We start from the raw sequence: 20,434 nt of genomic DNA, 5'->3' as shown, positions 1-20,434 counted from the left end.
TCGGGCTCTCTGCTCGAGCAGGGAGCCTGCTTCCTCCTCTCTCTCTGCCTGCCTCTCTGCCTACTTGTGATCTCTCTCTCTCTCAAATTAATGAATAAAATCTTAAAAAAAAAAAAAAAGATGGGTGAAGGGGAGTGGGAAATACAGGCTTCCAGTCATGGACTGAGTAAATCACAGGACGAAAAGGTGCAGCATAAGGAATATAAACAATGATATGGTAATAGTGTTGTATCGTGGCAGATAGTAGCTACACCTGCAGTGAGCACAGCACAATGTTTAAACTTGTCAGTTCACTATGTTATATACACCTGAAACTGATGGAACATGTGTGTCAACTACACGCAAATAAAAAAAAATTAAAGAAAAATTCACTCTTGGATGCATTTACATGAATAACCTTTCCAGTCCAAAGTAATTGAGCAAACACACTGCCATGAAAATGGGACCCAAGCAACAAGACAAATTTGTCCCTGCCTATTCAAGATTCGGCACTATGGTCTTTGGGAATCAAACTTGTAATCTGTTACCTAACACCAGAGACTGTATTTGAGTCCTTTTTACTTGAGCTGGCCCTTCTATTGTATAACAGTTTCTATCAATTGTCACCATCATGGTTCTACTTGCCTGTCACTCATCTTTGTAGTGCTCATGTACCCAGCACAAGTGCTTGACATCAAAGACATGTTTTTTCAAAAGGTGGTTAAACAAACTCCAGAGAAACTATTCCTAGTCATAATGATAGCTTGCATTACTATTGAAAGGTCTACCTCTTGAAAGAAAAATAGTGTCCCATTTAATTCTGTGACTATCCTGTTTTTTCAGTTGACATTATAATGCATGTCACTGTATAAGCAGCCTGTCAATGTTCGATAAATAGTGTTAGGCATAAGGACGGATGAAATGATCAGATTGACCAAACCATCTTTTCAGGTCCCCTGTTGTAGAGATGGAGTGCTTTGGCCTTTAAAAAAAGAAGTTTAGGGGACACCTGAGTGACTCAGTCAGTTAAGCATCTGCCTTAAACTCAGGTCATGAACCAGAGTCCTGGGATCAAGCCCTGCATCAGGCTCCCTGCTCAGAGGAGAATCTTCTTCTCCCTCTCCTTCTACCCCTCCCCTTGCTCTCACTCTCTTGCTCTCAAATGAATAAATAAAATCTTAAAAAAAAAGAATTTTAGGGAAGTGCAAGACATGAAAATGCCTTTTTTTAAAAAAATAGAGTATAAGCTTCAGTTTCATTTTAAAATTCTATGTGACTAATTACAAATGGGCAAAGATAAGGACTTGCTTAAGATTATTTTATAAATTTATCCAAAAGCATGTAGGCATATTTTATATGATTTATGTAAATATTCTAAGACTTAGTTTATGTTTAAAATGAAACAGAAGCATCTGTTGAAAAATACCATAACCCTGTGGCAGCTGCTATTAAACCATTAACAGGATCAGGTTTCATTTAAACCAGATTTACCATTTTCTACAACAGCCCATGGGAAAGCTAAAAACATTAGACACAAATTACTGACAAAAGAGATTCTTAATCAAGCCATACTTTTCATTTGGCTATTTGGCTGTGAGTAACCTTTGTGATAGGAAAATAAAACCTAAATGAGAAAGAGGAAGAGGAAAAATTGAGTCAGAAACCTGTTTTCGATCATCATTTAAAAATAAAGCTGAACTGAGGCCATTACAATAATTTTATCTATTCTCATCCCTGACTTTAGAAGCACCCGCCTTGTACTAACCTGATCTGACTCAGTGATAATGTTCAAAGTAGATAAAGTAAGAATTTGAGCCATACTGACCCAATTCTATTGTTAAGTTTCTGTGGTCACAGGCTATCACTTCTGTTTTTTATATCAAGGTTTTGGTGTACTCAAGTCTCCTCACTGATAAATGACCAGGAGGGACACCTGGGTGGCACAGATGGTTAAGTGTCAGACTCTCGTTTTTGGCTCAAGTCATAATCTCAGGGTGGTGAGATCATACCCCACATCGGGTTCCCCACTCAGCTCGGAGTCTGCTTGAAATTCTCTCTCCCTCTCCCCATCACCCTCCCATTTGTGCTCTGTCTAGAATAAGTAAATGAAGTTTACAAAATAAAACAAATAAAAGACCAGGGGATAAGCATTTCTTCACAAAATTGATACAAATATCAGGCTGGACAGTAAGTATAAAAATGTTCATAAAAACATGAAATGCACATAATTATTAATATTATTATTATTATCTGAAGACTTTATCTCAACTATTTCCAAGATGAGTTAGATTATAGTTTATTTAATAAAGAAGAGAAGAACATATCAAGGTAAAAATTCATCTGTAAAAATGTAAAATACCAGTATCATTTTGCATATGAGAAACAACTGTTCAAGGCTACCAGACATAACCTATAACCACAGGCTAGCACATGACTGCTGTAACCATGTAAATAAGAAGCCAATTCTCTCGGGGCGCCTGGGTGGCTCAGTGGGTTAAGCCGCTGCCTTCGGCTCAGGTCATGATCTCAGGGTCCTGGGATCGAGTCCCGCATCGGGCTCTCTGCTCGGCAGGGAGCCTGCTTCTCTCTCTCTCTCTGCCTGCCTCTCTGCCTACTTGTGATCTCTGTCTGTAAAATAAATAAATAAATAATTAAAAAAAAAAAAGAAGCCAATTCTCATGCACAAAAGGAAACTCCACTGCAACCTATTTCACAAGATAGAAGAGTCACATGCAACTACCCTGACTGCTGGAAAAAAAAAAAAAAAATAGTATATGAACATGACAAAATCTAGTCAGTGGTATTGATTGAAAAGCAGGATAAGAGCTATACGTTATCAAATAAAAGAATTTACTTTATGTGACAATAGTTGTCTTATCTTATTTAATCTTTCAGTGTTTTTCCCTCACCGTGTATCATAGGAGAGACCGGTTGCTCTGTAATGTGTAGCTGGGGACTCATTCTTTTCCTCTTTGGCAACAAAGGATCACTAAGTTTCATTGTGTCTCTCAGAGGATCCTTTCCATAAACCTGAATACTTCCACAGCTGTCTTATGATGTAATATTTCCATGAGCATAATTGAATTGAATGCTATATAATGTAATTGAATGCTATATAATGAGGGAAATAAATGTACTGGTCTCTGCCAACCACCACTGCCATCTCATCATGAGAGTCCTGGTGGCTGGGGGGTCACAATGTCCCTAATTGTCTTAGTACCAAGAAGAGCCTACTTTTTGAAGGAGGAGACACTATACAGTTTAAGTTCACTGGGTGACATAGGATGAAACAGAATGTGCATGTGAAAGGAGAGTAACGAACAAACAAAATCCAAGAAACAAACAAGAATTCTGAAGGCTGAAGGTTGCATGGAAAAGTGGAAAAGAAAGTAAAGTTCTTTCCACTTGGGTACCAAATAGTATGAAAGTGAAGCAAAGCAGAGAGGATTAGGATAGTCTTTCAAAATGACAAAAATGCATGTTGATAAAGTATTCTTCAATCTTCTGGACTTTCTGGAATTTTGAAAAGGATTATTATTTTTATAATCAGAAAAAAATTAACAAAGTGATTTCAAAAACAGAAGACCCATGGGGCACCTGCGTGGTTCAATCAGTTAAACATCTGTCTTAGGCTCAAGTCATGATCCCAGGGTCCTGGGATTGAGCCCCACATCATCGGGCTCCCTGTTCAGTTGGGAGCCTGCTTTCCCTCCTCCCTCTGATGCTTCCCCTACTTGTGCTCTTTCCCTCTCTCATTCTTTCTCAAATGAATAAATATAATCTTGAAAAAATTAAATTTAACTTTAAAAACCAGAAGACTTTCTGCTTCTGTTTATGAGGGAGATGATCATAAATGACCATAATTCCCATTATATAAAGAAAAACACCAGTTAAGTCACACATTTATGTATATTATTGAACCCTCAGGGGAACTGAGGACACAAAGAAATTTAGGGGAAACTAAATCTCAGAGAGGAATAAGTCTTTCATAAATGAACTAAGACTCAGTGGGGGCTTTAATCTTAGGAAACAGGTGAGGGAGCAGACCTGTCATTGGGTGAGAGACTTTACAGATAGAAGGAGAAACTGGTCAAACATAGAGCAATCTTGGACTAATGTGGAATATTGAATACATTGGAGCCCCCAGATGCACAGTGAGTCCTCACTATATACCAACTCTCAACCTTAGGACTTGTATCCAGAACTCAGCAGCATGTAGGTAATTGGGTCCAGGGTGAGAGTCCAAGAAAGATCTCCAGTGGCACAAAAGTCCTGAGGCAGGGCTGGGGAACACAGCAGAGTCCCAGTTACATGGTGTTTGAACACCAAGCCAGACTGGAAGGAGGAATCTTTTATCTCTCAAGACTTTTGAAAAACAGTGATGAATTAAAACTAACTAAAGCTATAACTTAACCCCCACTTAGCTTAATTCTAATCAGAGAGATCATTCCCTCACCCCAGCTGCCTGACAGAGACAGCTTTTTAGTGGGGGATAAATATTTTCTACTTCAGTCTTTACAAGTCCTTTATATACTGTGTCTGGCCAACAGAAGCAGGAATATATGATGTCTAGACAAAAGATAACAGCCACTGGAAACTGACCCACAACTGACCCAGATGTTAGAATTAACAAAGACATTAAACAATCATAATTAGGATTAAAAAATAGAGGAAAAGATAGAAATAAATAATTTAAGGGAGGAAACTCCAGGGGAGAACTTGTAAAAAGTTTAGAACAACAACAAAAAAGTCATAAAATACTTGAAATGAAAAGTTTATTGAGTGGACAGTAGAAATGGACATAGCAGGAAAAGAATAGATGAACTCAATGAGAAATCAATAAAAATTTCCACAAAGATAAAATAAATAAAAAGAGAAAAAAGAAAAAAGAAGATCCAAGCATGTAAGAACCTTTGGGACAATAATGAATACACATAATTAGAGTCCTGAAGGAAAAAGGGAGAGACAATGGTTGCAGAGAAAAAATTTTGAAGAGATAATCACTGAGAATTTACCAATATTGATGAAAGACATCAACCCACAAAATCAAGGACGCTCAGAAAATCCTAACAAGACAAAATAATATGCAAATAACACCTAGGCTTATCATAGTCTAACTGTTAAATATCAAAGATAAAAAATCTTTAAAAATACAGCACCATCTACAATATGTAACAGGAAAGTTTATTATTGGCTGTCAAAGAAAGGGTCATACTTGGTCAAGTATCCATATTTCTTTATTGTGAAGTCCTGAGTATAATATAAAAATATTTATATCATATGGAAAATTCTTTCTTTTTTCTTTCTTTTTTTCTTTCTTCCTTTCTTTCTTTTTGTACTGTATTATTCTGGTCATATAGTTATTCTTCTCTCTGGCACTGAGCAAAAGGTTTCCAGAAACTTTGGTTAAGAAAAATTCCACTTTTTGCTTCTTGGTAGGCTGTTTCTTGCATAACTGACATCTTATCACCTTATATTTACCAGATAATTTGTAATTTCTTAGCATCACCTTAAAGCCCTAATGCAGCCTCACCACAATCTAACTTTCTAGTATTATTTCCTATTAAACTTGCACATATTAAAATATATAATACATACACATACATATTAAGTACTGTCAAAATTATTGTCTTGAATGTCTGCCCATCACACACACACACATAGAGGCTCATAAGAACCTCTTTATTAGGAAATCCTTCTTCCCAAATTCTGCTCATTATAACCAAGGAATTTTGATATTTGAATATTGTTTGATATTTGAATATTGTTCAGTTTGAACAATACTTTGAGATAATAATTTCTAATCTACAGGTCCTCAAGCAGAAGTACAGGCAGGTGGGGCCCAGATACGGGCTAGGAGACTTATGTGTTTTCATAACAATTACTAAGTTCTTCTAAGAATTTTAAAGCACTTAAACATAAAGTAAATAATTATTATAGGAAGAAAAGAATTGTAAATACACAATGACATCAGAAAAGGGCATTTTTAGAAATTTGTTGAGAAATACAGATTAATAAAATTACTGATGATATATACAACACAAAAATGGAGAAAAGGTGTTATATTCAATCCCTTGCTCAGTTAGAAATTGGTTCTATAATATGAAAGACGGTTGTTCATTCTCTACCTGAACCCTGCATTGATGGGAAGTTTTGCCAATTTATACGGTAAGTTAAACCATGTGAGAACAGTTCTAATTTTAGGAAGCTCCCAGTCACTCCTAAGAAGTCATGATGTCATTAATGCTGTTGGTTAAATATTTCTAGCTTTTCACCTTCTAAGCATATGGCAGGATTGTACTTCCAAGCTCCATGGTGGTTGGGTGGGACCTTTGACTGGTTCTGTCCAATGATCTTTAAGTGAATATAATAAGTATCACTTCCGGGCTGGAGCATTTATTCTTGGTTCTAGACCTTTGAGAGTTCTCTTCTGCCACAGTGACAAATGACATTCCAGATGGTGCTCTTTCAAACAGTCTTTGACTCAGAATGAGAATGGGTTCAACAGAACCTCTGCTTTCCTGGAGTGGACATAGAGCTTAAGTGAAAAATAAGCTTCTACTGTATTAAGCCTCTGAGATGTCATGAGGATTTTTTGTTACCATAGAATAACCAAGCTAGTGTAGACTCCTTTGCTGGCCCTGCCTTGTATTTACTCAAATCCAGTCTTAACTGTTATATAAAGATGATTATTTTGCCAAAAGAGCTCAGAGCCACAGGTCTAAATCACCGGAGATTAAGTCAAGGGTATAGTGGTTTTTGTCAGGTTCATGACAAAGCCAATATTAGAGGAACATGCAAATACTCATATAGTCTATCCTTCCATAGATAAAGCAGAATACTCCATAATGCTTAAATTGTTGCCAGTAAGTCTACCATGGTTCTGCTCACACATGGCTTCGATTCTGATTTTTCTAAATGCATGTTAAATGGTTCTCTTGACTTTATGTATAGATAACTTGAATCCTAATTGTTCATTCCCATCTTCTTTAATTGCTACCCTGCTTTAAAAGAGAAACTATATATCCTAGTAGTTAAAAGCATGGGCTTTGGGGTGCCTGGGTGGCTCAGTGGTTGAGCCTCTGCCTTAGGCTCAGGTCATGGTCTCAGGGTCCTGGGATCGAACCCCACATTGGGCTCCCTGCTCAGCGGAGAGCCTGCTTCCCCCTCTCTCTCTGTCTGCCTCTCCGCCTACTTGTGATCTCTGTCTGTCAAATAAGTAAATATATTTAAAAAAAGAAAAAAAAAAGCATGGGGTTTGGCATTAGACAAACATGAGGTCAAATCCCAGCTTCTCACTTAAGTAGGAATCCTACCATCTCCGGATCTTCGTTTCACCATTTATTAAATGCTGCTGGTAGTACTTGGGGGTTGGAGAAAGGGGGATGACAGCAGTGACAAAGGGAAGGTGGCAGGTATACAGAATGGGTAATAAACTAAACGGTGTCTTCCAAGACTACCATTCTAAGGAATAAGGGGAGTCCAGGAAGTAAATAAATACACTTAATTTGCAGTAGAAATCACAAAATGTTCTTTCTGAGGCAGACAGCTCTGGACAGATGAGTGGGAATTGATACCACAGCACAGACTAATCTAGGTTATCCAGTGAGAGTTTTATAGTACCATTATTTGCCTCTCCATTCCCTCAGCCAAGATAAATAAATAGACAAATTAGTTCTAATCCCCAGTCTTTCTGCTGTGGGATAAAAGAAAGTAATTATTCTTGGAAACTTATCTTGGACTAAGGATCAAGGACAGAGGGTGGTGACAGCTACTACTGTCATAGCTTCTGAGAGAAAAATCTTACTTTCTACACAATTGGAAAACCATGCTCTCTCCTGTGCAAATGTAGTCATTCCAGGTCCCTGTTTTTTCTAAAGAAAATTGATTTTTTGTTTGTTTTCCTTAATCCTAGAAGGTAGTCTATCAAAAGTGAACATTTGTTGAAAGTTTACAAAAATCAAGGCACCTTTTAAATCATTTTATCCTTGTCAACTCAATCACCACAGTAATTCTATGAAGTAGATTTTGTTATTAACTCCATTTTTATGAATGACACAAATCAGACAAAAAGACCGAGCATCAAGTCACACTGAAAAGTGATATAGAGAGTGGAGCTGGTTTCTGACTTTGGCAATCTACTGCAGAACCATTCACGCTATTATGCTTCCTGAATGTAGGAGGTGCAGCATTAGAAAGCCTACCTTGGCTTCACGGAGAAGAAGCCCATGGTCTTTCTTCTCTACCTATTTACTTCTCTTCTTGATCCCTACACACTGAGAAACTACGGCTCTTCCTCCATGTGTTTCAGCCTGTACTCTCTTAAATTGCTTACTCTGAGTTCAGCCATTGAAAGTAGACATGGGCTTACCAAGAAAAAACAGTTTTACTACAATAAAACCCCATTCTCCAGGATCCTTAACAAGCAGGTCTTCCCGAAGGGCTAGATTCACCAGACGGCTTGCAAATTAGTCATTCAGAGCAAACTTCCTGAAAAGGGTGTTCAATTCCATAATCTCTCAAAACCTACAGTCCCTGAATCTAATTTTTGGATTTCTCAACAACTAACATAACCATTTGAGGAACATTGATAAACATACGTGTCCTCAAGGATCTAGACTCCCAGTCCCCCAAGTTTAATTTGTGTAAGAGTTATCCAAGGGTGCTTATAAAAATGCAGATTTCCAGGCTCATTCTCATCCTTGAATCAGTAACGTGGGGTGAGGCTTGAGAATATGAATTTTAACAAGTATGCCAAGGTAAAGGTAATTCAAGTGGTTCTTCGGGCCACACTTTGAGTATCACCATCCAATATGGACACAAAGATAAGACAGGTTTGTGTGTCCTTGATCATATGACTTACACAGCTTAGGGCAACCACATTTCTGTCTAAAATCAAACTGATTCATACCTGAATAATTACGGGCTAAAAAATATGACCTTTCCCCCTTTTCCTATCAAACATGACTGAAATCAAGAGGAAATATATGGCATGTCATCTCATTATATTGAAATTCCATTACCTGACCTCAACCTCAATATGTCATAACTCATCTCTTCACATGCTACTCAAATGTTCAACTAAGAATATTTCACTCTAGGGAGATGGCAAAATCTAATTGAATATTTTAATTTAGAAAATTCAGTTCTGGGATTTCTATACCTCTCCCTTTTTTTTTTTTTTTTTACTGTGAAAACAAAAAGTTGAATTTTCTTTTCAGTTTCTCCTTGTTAGGCAAAAGATAAATTTTCCCTTCATTGTCCCTGAGAGTTGAACACATTGGGGAAAAATTGGGCACAGCCCATTACTTTCCAAGCCCCTGTGACTGAGCCTCAATGCACAAAAAGATGGCATTCCTGAACATCTGCAGCATGATTAGATCAAAGACCAACAAATTAACCACAAATGGTTTTACATGGAGCAGGCAAATACATCATTTGGAAAGGAGAAACTTCTGGCAATGATTGCCAATCAACGTTTGTCCTTTGGGCCACCAACTTACTTCACACCAAAGATATCTACTCATAACAGTAATACCTGGGCAGCATTTTCTATTTTACAAAGCTCTTACGTACACATTATCACATTTGATCTACATGTCAATCCTATTACAGCATCAATATTAGCCCATTTTACAGGTGATGGAAAAACAATTGGGAAAGTAATGATTCACTCACATTTTCCCAGTTACTAAATTGTTGATTTGACTATATCAAAAATGATATCCCACTTTACCACTTCCTTCCATTCATTCAATCATTCATTCACAGACATTTTATTAAATGCCCATATTGTACCATTTTTGGCACTGAGGATAAAAAAAATGGAATGAAGACAAAGAAACTTCCTTTTCTCTTTGAGCTACTCTCTAGAGCAGGAAGGGATTGTCAATAGCCAAATAAGACAATTTTAATAGTAACAAATGCTCTGACTTATCACTACTGATGTTGGAAATAATCAAGATAAAATAGTGATATACTGGAAAATGACCAGAGGAGCTATTCTGTTAAGAACATCTAGTTGAAGAAAGGGAGAGTTAACCTGAGACCAGCCACATCACAGTGAAAGGAGGAGCCTTCCTAGGCAGGAAGCCACAAGCAATCCCACGGCCCTGCAACAAGAATGAGCTGGTTGTATTCAGAGACTGGAAAGGAGTGGAGTGAAACACATGAGCAGAGAAGGAGTATTAAATAAAATGAGAGAAGGGGATAGATATGAGATCGCATGAAGTCTGAAGGCCCAGGTAAGGAATTTAGATTTTATTCTCAATGCCATGGAGAGCCACTGGAAAATCATAAACAGAGGCTTGCTGTGATCCGATTTGCAGTTTACTAGATTGACTTTCAACGGTCCTTGAGCTCATGGTGCTTTTGTTTGAACGGAAATCATTTCCCTGCCTTCACCATGAGCTTTGAGAGCCCCATCGGTTGAAAAGTCATTGACTACAGCCTAGTATATGTATGAGGCCGAAAAATGTGAAAAGGTAGCTGGCTCTCTTCTTGGCAATGAACAGGCCATGTGCCTTGGAGACTTTCTTTACCCTACTCAGCCCTTTGTGACTTCGCTCAGTGTTCATACGAGAATTAGGTCTTAGAAGTAATTGTGAAGCATTTTGTATAGATGTGAAATATTAAAACATATTTCCTCTGAATGTGAGCAAGTTCAAATATAGAAGCAAGTTTCTCCTCTTTAGAGAATTCAAAATGATTTGATTGTTGAATTGCATGCAAAGTGAACAAGAACTACTATTTGGTAACTAGGGCATTCTTAACTCTGACTACATCAGATGTGAACAGATGTAGAGAGCAGACACAGAGGGCAAGGATAGATTTGTGGCATCACAAAAGCATTTGCAATAAAATAAAGAATGTCAATCTGCATAAAACACCAAAATGTTTTTAAAGTTAAAAAAAATTTTTTCAATTAGGAGGCAGGCAATAGTTGACCATTTAAAGCCTGCAATGAGACTGAATTTATTAGATTTGTTCATGTTAGAGATATTTGAGACAGCCACATTTCTAGGTGCTAGAGATACAACAGTGAACAAAATAGTCCCATGTTCCTACTCCCAAGAAATTCACATTCTAGTGCTACCAAATAGTCTTAAGATTAAATGACCACCTGTCCATGTCATGTAATGTAAGAGCCTCATTCCCAAATGTTAGTCTACTACATGATACAAAATTTGTCCTCCAAAAGGGCAGAAAAGACCCTAAAAGAGAAAGGGACTTGGCTTCAGAAATAGAAATAAGTTTGGTAAAAATACAAAGAAATAGAATGTGAATTGATGAATACTTTAGAGATATGGAAAAAAAAAATATATATATATGTATATATCAGTTCTTACTGCTTCCTTTAGTCTGGATTGTGAACTTCAGTGTTTGTGGGGTCATTCATACAAAGACATTCATGCAATTTCAGCTTCTGACATCTGGGCAAGTCCTCATCTCTAAAACCTCAGTTTCTCTTATCTGTAAAGTGGGTTTAACAATAGATTGGGTTGTGTGAAGTTTGTACTGATTGTGTGTATTAAGAATATAGTGAAGAACTTGACACACTGCAGACAGTTAATTACATCTTACTCTTCCTCTCTGCCAGAGACTATGAGGTACAATAATAAAATGAATTTCCACACTGAAGGCCTTGAAACCCCTCACATCACTCAATAGCAATGAGTACAGGCAAAACAGTATCAAATAAATTTAATGGAAACTGAGCTGTCTTCAAGGAAATAAATCAAGGCTGGATTAGCTAATATTTCTTGAAAGGATGCTTTGAAGAGCTGGGGAAACCTAATGCAGAGGAAAACAGAGAAGATTCTAAATGGTAGATTATTACTATAGTGATAAAAATAGTTATAGCAAATAATTATTTCCTACGTGCAACCCACTATGCTCAGTAATTTATACAACATATTAATTAATCCTCACAAAATCCCTATGAATTAGGTATTAGATTCCCATTGTACACATGAGGACACTGAGGCCAGTGAGATTAAGTATTTTCCTGAAGTGTTGAACCTTAGCAGAACCAGATCAATGCTGACAGTGGGATGCATGGTCAGTGGCCATCCATACCATTTAGGTAAAGCTGTTTGTAATCTAGGTTCTCTGGGAGACCTCTTGACCAACAGAAGTTGACCATTCCAAGCACTGACAAAAAACAAACAAACAAACACAAACCTTCCTCCAACTAATATAAAGAAAAATTTTCTAAAACTGCATAATATAATATACTCCCAGATTATTCGTTATTAATGGCAATAATCAATAATCAATACAAGTAATCATGTTCAGGTTCTAGTTTTCCTAAGACTGCTCCTTCCTATGAGTCATTAAAATCATTTCAATTTTTTGATATTAAATGTCACATACAAAATAACCTCTTGCAAAATGTTGGGTTCATCATATTTTAAGAATTAATACTTTAGGTCATTTTAATCGGTTTCTGATATATGCAGTTTTCAGAAAGCACTTCAGGGAAGAATACTGTGGCCATGACTAATAATGACAAGAATATGAACTATATTCTTCATATACATATTGGAATCAGAACATTACTGGAGTACTTTACCATCTTAAGTATTTAGGAAGCCTTAAATAAAAAATAAATTTGCCTATTTCACTGAAATTGAGCATCCTCTTTTCAGGCATAAAACTTCAAACTTATTAATTTCATGGCTATATTTTAAAATGAGTGCCAGTACCAGCCAGCTGACTGCATGATAAGTGTCTTAAAATTTCAAGAAGAGGCACTAAATTTTTCACAGTATTTGTGTTTCATTCTCAGTGTAATAAAAATATGCCACCCCTTTTAATAATGAATAATAGATTCTCGGTTTGATTTACATGCAGGGATTAAATGTCATGCTTGAAAAGTTGCTATTTTATTCGTATTGGATTTCCCTCCAGTAAAACAAAAATGGTGCCCATCTACTACTATAATAATGATACCTTTCCCCACTGATGTATAAATATTAACTGGTTGATAGACCTTAAAATTCTATAGATACATGAAATAGCCTGATAGTACGGGGAGTCTAACTCAGGTTTTCCCTGAAGCTTCTGAGGTACTTATGTGTGCCCCACAATTAGCCCAAACCCTCCTACACACAATGTGGCTACATCAGAGGAATAGGAGAGCCAGAACTTGTTTCAATGATGCCAGATTGACATATTGAATTCTAAAAGGTTCAAATCTATCCTTGTTTCTTCTTTCCCACTAGAAAAAAAAAAAAAAAAAAGGTTGCTCACTGTCACCACTTGTTCATGGGCCCCTGGATTCATATTCTAGGATGGCCATAGCAAAGCACCATGGGGTGGGCTTAAAAAACAGAAATTGATTTTTTCACAGTTCTGGAGGCTGGAAGTCCAAGGTCAAGGTGCTGGCAGGGTTAGTTTCTTCTGAGGCTTCTCTCCTTGGCTTGTCTCCCTCACATCGGTCTTCCATTGGTGTATGTCTGTTTCTTAATCTCTCCTTTTTATAAAGACATCCCCATATTGGATTAAGGCCCTCCCTAATGACCTCACTTCAACATAATTAACCTCTTTAAAGACCTGATCTGCAAATACAGTCACCTTCTGAGGTACTGGGATTTATGACCTCAGTATATGAATGGGGGGAGGGTTCTGCAGACTTCAGTCCATAACAGGGCCCTCTCTATTTACCCTCATCTACCATTTCTACCTTCCTATATGTACGTGGCATAACTAAAGGATGAGCCATTTTGTACAAGATCCAAATGCCTTTTTGGTGATTCAAAGCTGAATTTAGAAATAAAATGATCCCCCCTACCTTTAAGCACACAAGGTTCAGTTTGTAACAGCTACCCATCCAATTTAAGGAGAGGGTGCTGACTTTATTACTCCAGTTCTTGAGATAGTATTTGGTCATATGAAGAATTACATAAATAAGCTCTTCAGTTACTTTTTGTTGCAAAAATTAGTGCCAATTCTATGGATCAAAAAAAGAGGCATGATTGAGCACAGTGACTCACCTACTCCACACAGCATCACAGCATCAGGTGGGGTCACCTGATGCTATTTAACTGGTGGCTAGACTGGACTGGAGTGTCCAAGATGGCTTCTCTCACATGCAAAGCACACTGGCAAAGACAGAGAGAAAGCCAGGCCTTGCCCAGGAGCTCTCTCTCTTATAGTCACAGGGCCTCAACTTCTGGTCTAGCAAAGTAGATTTTTATGAATTATTTTACATAGCATCTCAAGCACCTAAGACTATGGCTTCCGGTAAGACAGGAAGTGAAGCTGCCAATCTTTTAAAGTCTTTCAAACCAAGAACTGACACCTATAAACTGACAGCATCACTTCTATTGTATTCCATTGTTTAAAAAGTCACAAACATTTCCCCCCTCAGAGTCAAGGGGAAGAAACATAGATTTTGTTTTTCAGTAGGAGGAATAGCAAAGAAGTTATGGCCATCTTTAATCTACCCCAACATGTTATGTTATTGGTAACTGAATGAATGAACAACAATATGCAAAATATGTTATACAATACAAATAAAATTAATCTATTTGGCCATGTACATTGCAGTGACCTTTGTAACTTCCATCTGAATTAACACCAAACATGAAGGATTTCCAACAATTCAAGCAAGGTAATGTGAATTCAGGAAACTACTTGCCTGGTTTTCATATTTTTTAAAAACTCTTTTATTACTTGTAATTCTTCCTAAGGTTGAAGTGCTTATTTATTTACTTACTAAACCTACTTTTCATTTGCGCAGTGAAAGAATACTTTGGTTAGACAATGACTAATAAAAGGAAGGTAAGTGTGTATGCAGTTAATATAGCTCCATAACAGGAGTGCATGCTTGCTGAAAGCTAGATTTTTACATATACCTTTTAAATTCTATGATTTTCTTAATAAAGAGCTTGTAATTGCATTCTATAATTAGAAAGGCCAATAGAACTCTTTTCACTTAGAAATATCAAAAAATAATCTGGAGAAATGTCTGCTTGGTCTTTAAAATAATCAAGTTCACAGTTAATATAACATCAAACAGGTGCATTCAGGGAGGTCCTCATGTCTAAGTACTCTGGAAATTCTCAGAAGGCATTCCATTTGAAAACAAGCTTTGGGGGCACCTGGGTGGCTCAGTGGGTGAAAGCCTCTGCCTTCGGCTCGGGTCATGATCCCAGGGTCCTGGGATAGAGCCCTGCATCAGGCTCTCTGCTCAGCAGGGAGCCTGCTTCCCTTCCTTTCTCTTTGTCTGCCTCTCTGCCTACTTGTGATCTCTATCAAATAAATAAATAAAATCTTTAAAAAAAAAAAAAAAGAAAACGAACTTTGTTGAATATGCTCATGCTTCAAGGACATGACTTCATGAGCTCACTTCTCTCTCTAGAAAATGTTTACCTAAAATATTGCTTTTATATACTAAGGAAGGGAGACAACAAAAAATAAACATGAAATTGTAAAACCTTAAAACATTGATATTTATTTTCTTACTCATTACCAGTGATGGGCTCCTCATTTATAAGTAATGTGAAAATCATATCTCTTCCTCCAAATTAATTTGTTTCTTCTCAATCAGATCTATTTCCATTTTAGAAGCTACTGTTATCAAGATTTGACTCTTAAGATTATCTTGACATTTTCTTGTACTCATTTTTGAAAAACCGGATTTACTTTAAGCTTATTGCATCTCTATAACTAAAGTTTCACATTTCATTTCCTTCTTTTTTAGAAATGTCTATTGAATGCCTACTATGTACAAGTACTATATTCTCTGAAAGACACATCAATAAATATGGTATGGCCTCTGTCCTCAAACACATGAAATCTTGTTGGAGATCATTCATGTGTAAAACAACAGCAAAAGTGATTGAGGTTGAGATTTGAAGGATAAGTAGGAGTTAACTTTGGGAACAAATGGCTAATGGCACACCAAAATTGTAGGGTATCTGGAATTCAGGTACAGCTTGAGCTAAGAATGTGCTTGGGTACATAATGGGAAGTTTGCTCTATTTAATAGGGGTAAAGACTGTGGACAGGGACTGAGGCCACATTGCTAGGTCTTTGAATCCATGGCAAGGACTTTGTGATTTATCTTAAGAGCAATGGAAAGTCGGGGTGCCTGGGTGGCTCAGTGGTTAAAGCCTCTGCCTTCGGCTCAGGTCATGGTCTCAGGGTCCTGGGATCGAGCCCCGCATCGGGCTCTCTGCTCGGCAGGGAGCCTGCTTCCTCCCTCTCTCTCTGCCTGCCTCTCTGCCTACTTGTGATCTCTGTCTGTCAAATAAATAAATAAAATCTTTAAAAAAAAAAAGAGCAATGGAAAGTCAACAAATGTTTCAAAAGGGAAGTGTTAGAGTGATGTGATAAAAAGACCATTTTCACTAATGATGACCAAGAGAACACTGGTGATGCCCCTGGGGTGAGTGGAAAGCCCTTTTGGGAGGTGGAAAAGAGTTGGGTATCCAGAGTTACAGAGCAAGGGTTTCATTGCCAACATTGCCCTGCTAAGATCTTAGGTAACTAGCATTATTTCTCCATGTTGCAGTCTCTCATCTGTGAAATAGAAATATTAATGTCTACCTCACTTATTGCTTTTGAGGTTAAATGCCATAATATTATTGAAAACCGAAAACCCTACTTTGGTCTAAAACACTTCACTGGTTTTTGGAAAAGGTGGACTTAATGTATAAATGTTGTTCACAATCGCTCATTTATCCGTTAGAACAATAGAGTCATAGACATGTTAGGAAGAGAAATACTGATATATTTTAATCAAACAAAACTTTGTTTTAGGCATATATTTGGTGTTTGTTTTTGTTATTTTAGAGCTGATTTGCTCCTAACTTTAACATACTTTAGTCCTTGAAGCATGTTGGCCCTGAGCTGCACTACATAACATTTACCCTAGACCACGACACTATTGGTGGTAAATAACAATGTAAAATCAACAAGATTGGGCTTCTTGTGATGATTATTATATGTGGAGATCACAGAGGCACAGGGAGATTGGGTGAGCGCTCTAAGTCACTTTGCTAAGTAGGTTTTGGAACCAAAATTCAGTTTAAGAAAGAGCACACACTTAACCACCATTCTACCAGGTCTTGGCCCCCTGTATTTATTTTTTGCCTTTAAACAAGTACTTACAAAATTTCATCATTCACACTGACATGTGATTCAAAAAACAGATGTGCTTATCGAATCAAATGGGGTTAAGTGCCATCAAAATTGAGTGATTTTTTCCCCCCTTGGTGACACAGACCCTCAATTCAAGACATGGTTTTCTTTGCTTTGTGGTGTAGGGTAATGTGAACAATGAAATATGTAAGTTCATATTGAAGGAAACCATAGTCTTAATGGAATCATTAGAGAAATTGTTCCAGAATGCTACATCCTTCCATAAATAATAACCCTGTAATGTCAGCAGATTCAGAGTCAGCATGGGTTACCTGCTGCACACAGACTGCCTGGTCATGTTTGTTAGAGCTGCCTGAGGCCTAGCCCAACTTCAGCACATGACCTTTTAGAACTCTTTGTTTAATTCATTAATCAATGTTCTTTGCCTGAATTTTGCTGGTTTTGCTTCTTGAACCTATTATTTGTATACTCTTTTTTAAAGTTGGCCAATCCCTGTACCCAATGAAAAAAAATTATAAGCATAGCACTTTTTTTTAAATTTTATTTTTTATAAACATATATTTTTATCCCCAGGGGTACAGGTCTGTGAATCGCCAGGTTTACACACTTCACATCACTCACCATAGCACATACCCTACCCAATATCCATAACCCAACCCCCCTCTCCCAAACCCCCTCCCCCCATCAACCCTCAGTTTCTTTTGTGAGATTAAGAGTCACTTATGGTTTGTACCCCTCCCAATCCCATCTTGTTACATTTATTCTTCTACTACCCCCTTAACCCCCCATGTTGCATCTCCTCTCCCTCATATCAGGGAGATCATATGATAGTTGTCTTTCTCCGATTGACTTATTTCGCTAAGCATGATACCCTCTAGTTCCATCCACGTCGTCGCAAGTGGCAAGATTTCATTTCTTTTGATGGCTGCATAGTATTCCATTGTGTATATATACCACTTCTTCTTTATCCATTCGTCTGTAGATGGACATCTAGGTTCTTTCCATAGTTTGGCTATTGTAGACATTGCTGCTATAAACATTCGGGTGCACGTGCCCCTTCGGATCACTACGTTTGTATCTTTAGGGTAAATACCCAGCAGTGCAATTGCTGGGTCATAGGGTAGTTCTATTTTCAACATTTTGAGGAACCTCCATGCTGTTTTCCAGAGTGGTTGCATCAGCTTGCATTCCCACCAACAGTGTAGGAGGGTTCCCCTTTCTCCGCATCCTCGCCAGAATCTGTCATTTCCTGACTTGTTAATTTTAGCCATTCTGACTGGTGTGAGGTGATATCTCATTGTGGTTTTGATTTGTATTTCCCTGATGCCGAGTGATATGGAGCACTTTTTCATGTGTCTGTTGGCCATCTGGATGTCTTCTTTGCAGAAATGTCTGTTCATGTCCTCGGCCCATTTCTTGATTGGATTATTTGTTCTTTGGGTGTTGAGTTTGCTAAGTTCTTTATAGATTTTGGACACTAGCCCTTTATCTGATATGCCATTTCCAAATATCTTCTCCCATTCTGTCAGTTGTCTTTTGGTTTTGTTCACTGTTTCCTTTGCTGTGTAAAAGTTTTGATCTTGATAAAATCCCAAAAGTTCATTTTTGCCCTTACTTCCCTTGCCTTTGGTGATGTTCCTAGGAAGATGTTGCTGTGGCTGAGGTCGAAGAGGTTGCTGCCTGTGTTCTCCTCAAGGATTTGGATGGATTCCTTTCTCACATTGAGATCCTTCATCCATTTTGAGTCTATTTTCGTGTGTGGTGTAAGGAAATGATCCAATTTCATTTTTCTGCATGTGGCTGTCCAATTTTCCCAACACCATTTAATGAAGAGGCTGTCTTTTTTCCATTGGACATTCTTTCCTGCTTTGTCGAAGATGAGTTGACCATAGAGTTGAGGGTCTATTTCTGGGCTCTCTATTCTGTTCCATTGATCTATGCGTCTGTTTTTGTGCCAGTACCATGCTGTCTTGATGATGACAGCTTTGTAATAGAGCGTGAAGTCCGGAATTGTGATGCCACCAACTTTGGCTTTCTTTTTCAATATTCCTTTGGCTATTCGAGGTCTTTTCTGGTTCCATATAAATTTTAGGATTATTTGTTCCATTTCTTTGAAAAAAATGGATGGTACTTTGATAGGAATTGCATTAAATGTGTAGATTGCTTTAGGTAGCATAGACATTTTCACAATATTTATTCTTCTAATCCAGGAGCATGGAACATTTTTCCATTTCTTTGTGTCTTCCTCAGTTTCTTTCATGAGTACTTTATAGTTTTCTGTGTATAGATTCTTAGTCTCTTTGGTTAGGTTTATTCCTAGGTATCTTATAGTTTTGGGTGCAATTGTAAATGGGATGGACTCCTTAATTTCTCTTTCTTCTGTCTTGTTGTTGGTGTAGAGAAATGCAACTGATTTCTGTGCATTGATTTTATATCCTGACACTTTACTGAATTCCTGTACAAGTTCTAGCAGTTTTGGAGTGGAGTCTTTTGGGTTTTCCACATAAAGTATCCGATCATCTACAAAGAGTGATAGTTTGACTTCTTCTTTGCCGATATGGATGCCTTTAATTTCCTTTTGTTGTCTGATTGCTGAGGCTAGGACTTCTAGTACTATGTTGAATAGCAGTGGTGATAACGGACATCCCTGCCGTGTTCCTGACCTTAGCGGAAAAGCTTTCAGTTTTTCTCCATTGAGAATATTTGTGGTGGGTTTTTCATAGATGGCTTTGATAATATTGAGGTATGTGCCCTCTATCCCTACACTTTGAAGAGTTTTGATCAGGAAGGGATGCTGTACTTTGTCAAATGCTTTTTCAGCATTTATGGAGAGTATCATATGATTCTTGTTCTTTCTTTTATTAATGTGTTGTATCACATTGATTGATTTGCGGATGTTGAACCAACCTTGCAGCCCTGGAATAAATCCCACTTGGTCGTGGTGAATAATCCTTTTAATGTACTGTTGAATCCTATTGGCTAGTATTTTGGCGAGAATTTTTGCATCTGTGTTCATCAAGGATATTGGTCTGTAGTTCTCTTTTTTGATGGGATCCTTGTCTGGTTTTGGGATCAAGGTGATGCTGGCCTCATAAAATGAGTTTGGAAGTTTTCCTTCCATTTCTATTTTTTGGAACAGTTTCAGGAGAATAGGAATTAGTTCTTCTTTAAATGTTTGGTAGAATTCCCCTGGGAAGCCATCTGGCCCTGGCCTTTTGTTTGTTTGGAGATTTTTGATGACTGTTTCAATCTCCTTACTGGTTATGGGTCTGTTCCGGCTTTCCATTTCTTCCTGGTTCAGTTGTGGTAGTTTATATGTCTCTAGGAATGCATCCATTTCTTC

General features: G+C 37.6%; 1 protein-coding gene across 1 annotated transcript in view; it reads right to left on the bottom strand.

Moving 5' to 3' along the window:
• The window catches only part of LOC125101538 (uncharacterized), a 323,109-nt gene that overhangs the window by 219,234 nt on the left and 83,441 nt on the right, over positions 1-20,434 (bottom strand). The window lies entirely within an intron of this gene.

This window comes from Lutra lutra, chromosome 6 (genome assembly GCF_902655055.1).
Source record: "Lutra lutra chromosome 6, mLutLut1.2, whole genome shotgun sequence".
Classification (NCBI taxonomy): domain Eukaryota; kingdom Metazoa; phylum Chordata; class Mammalia; order Carnivora; family Mustelidae; genus Lutra; species Lutra lutra.
The sequence above is the reverse complement of the archived record's forward strand: the minus strand, read 5'-3'. Positions and strand labels throughout refer to the sequence as shown.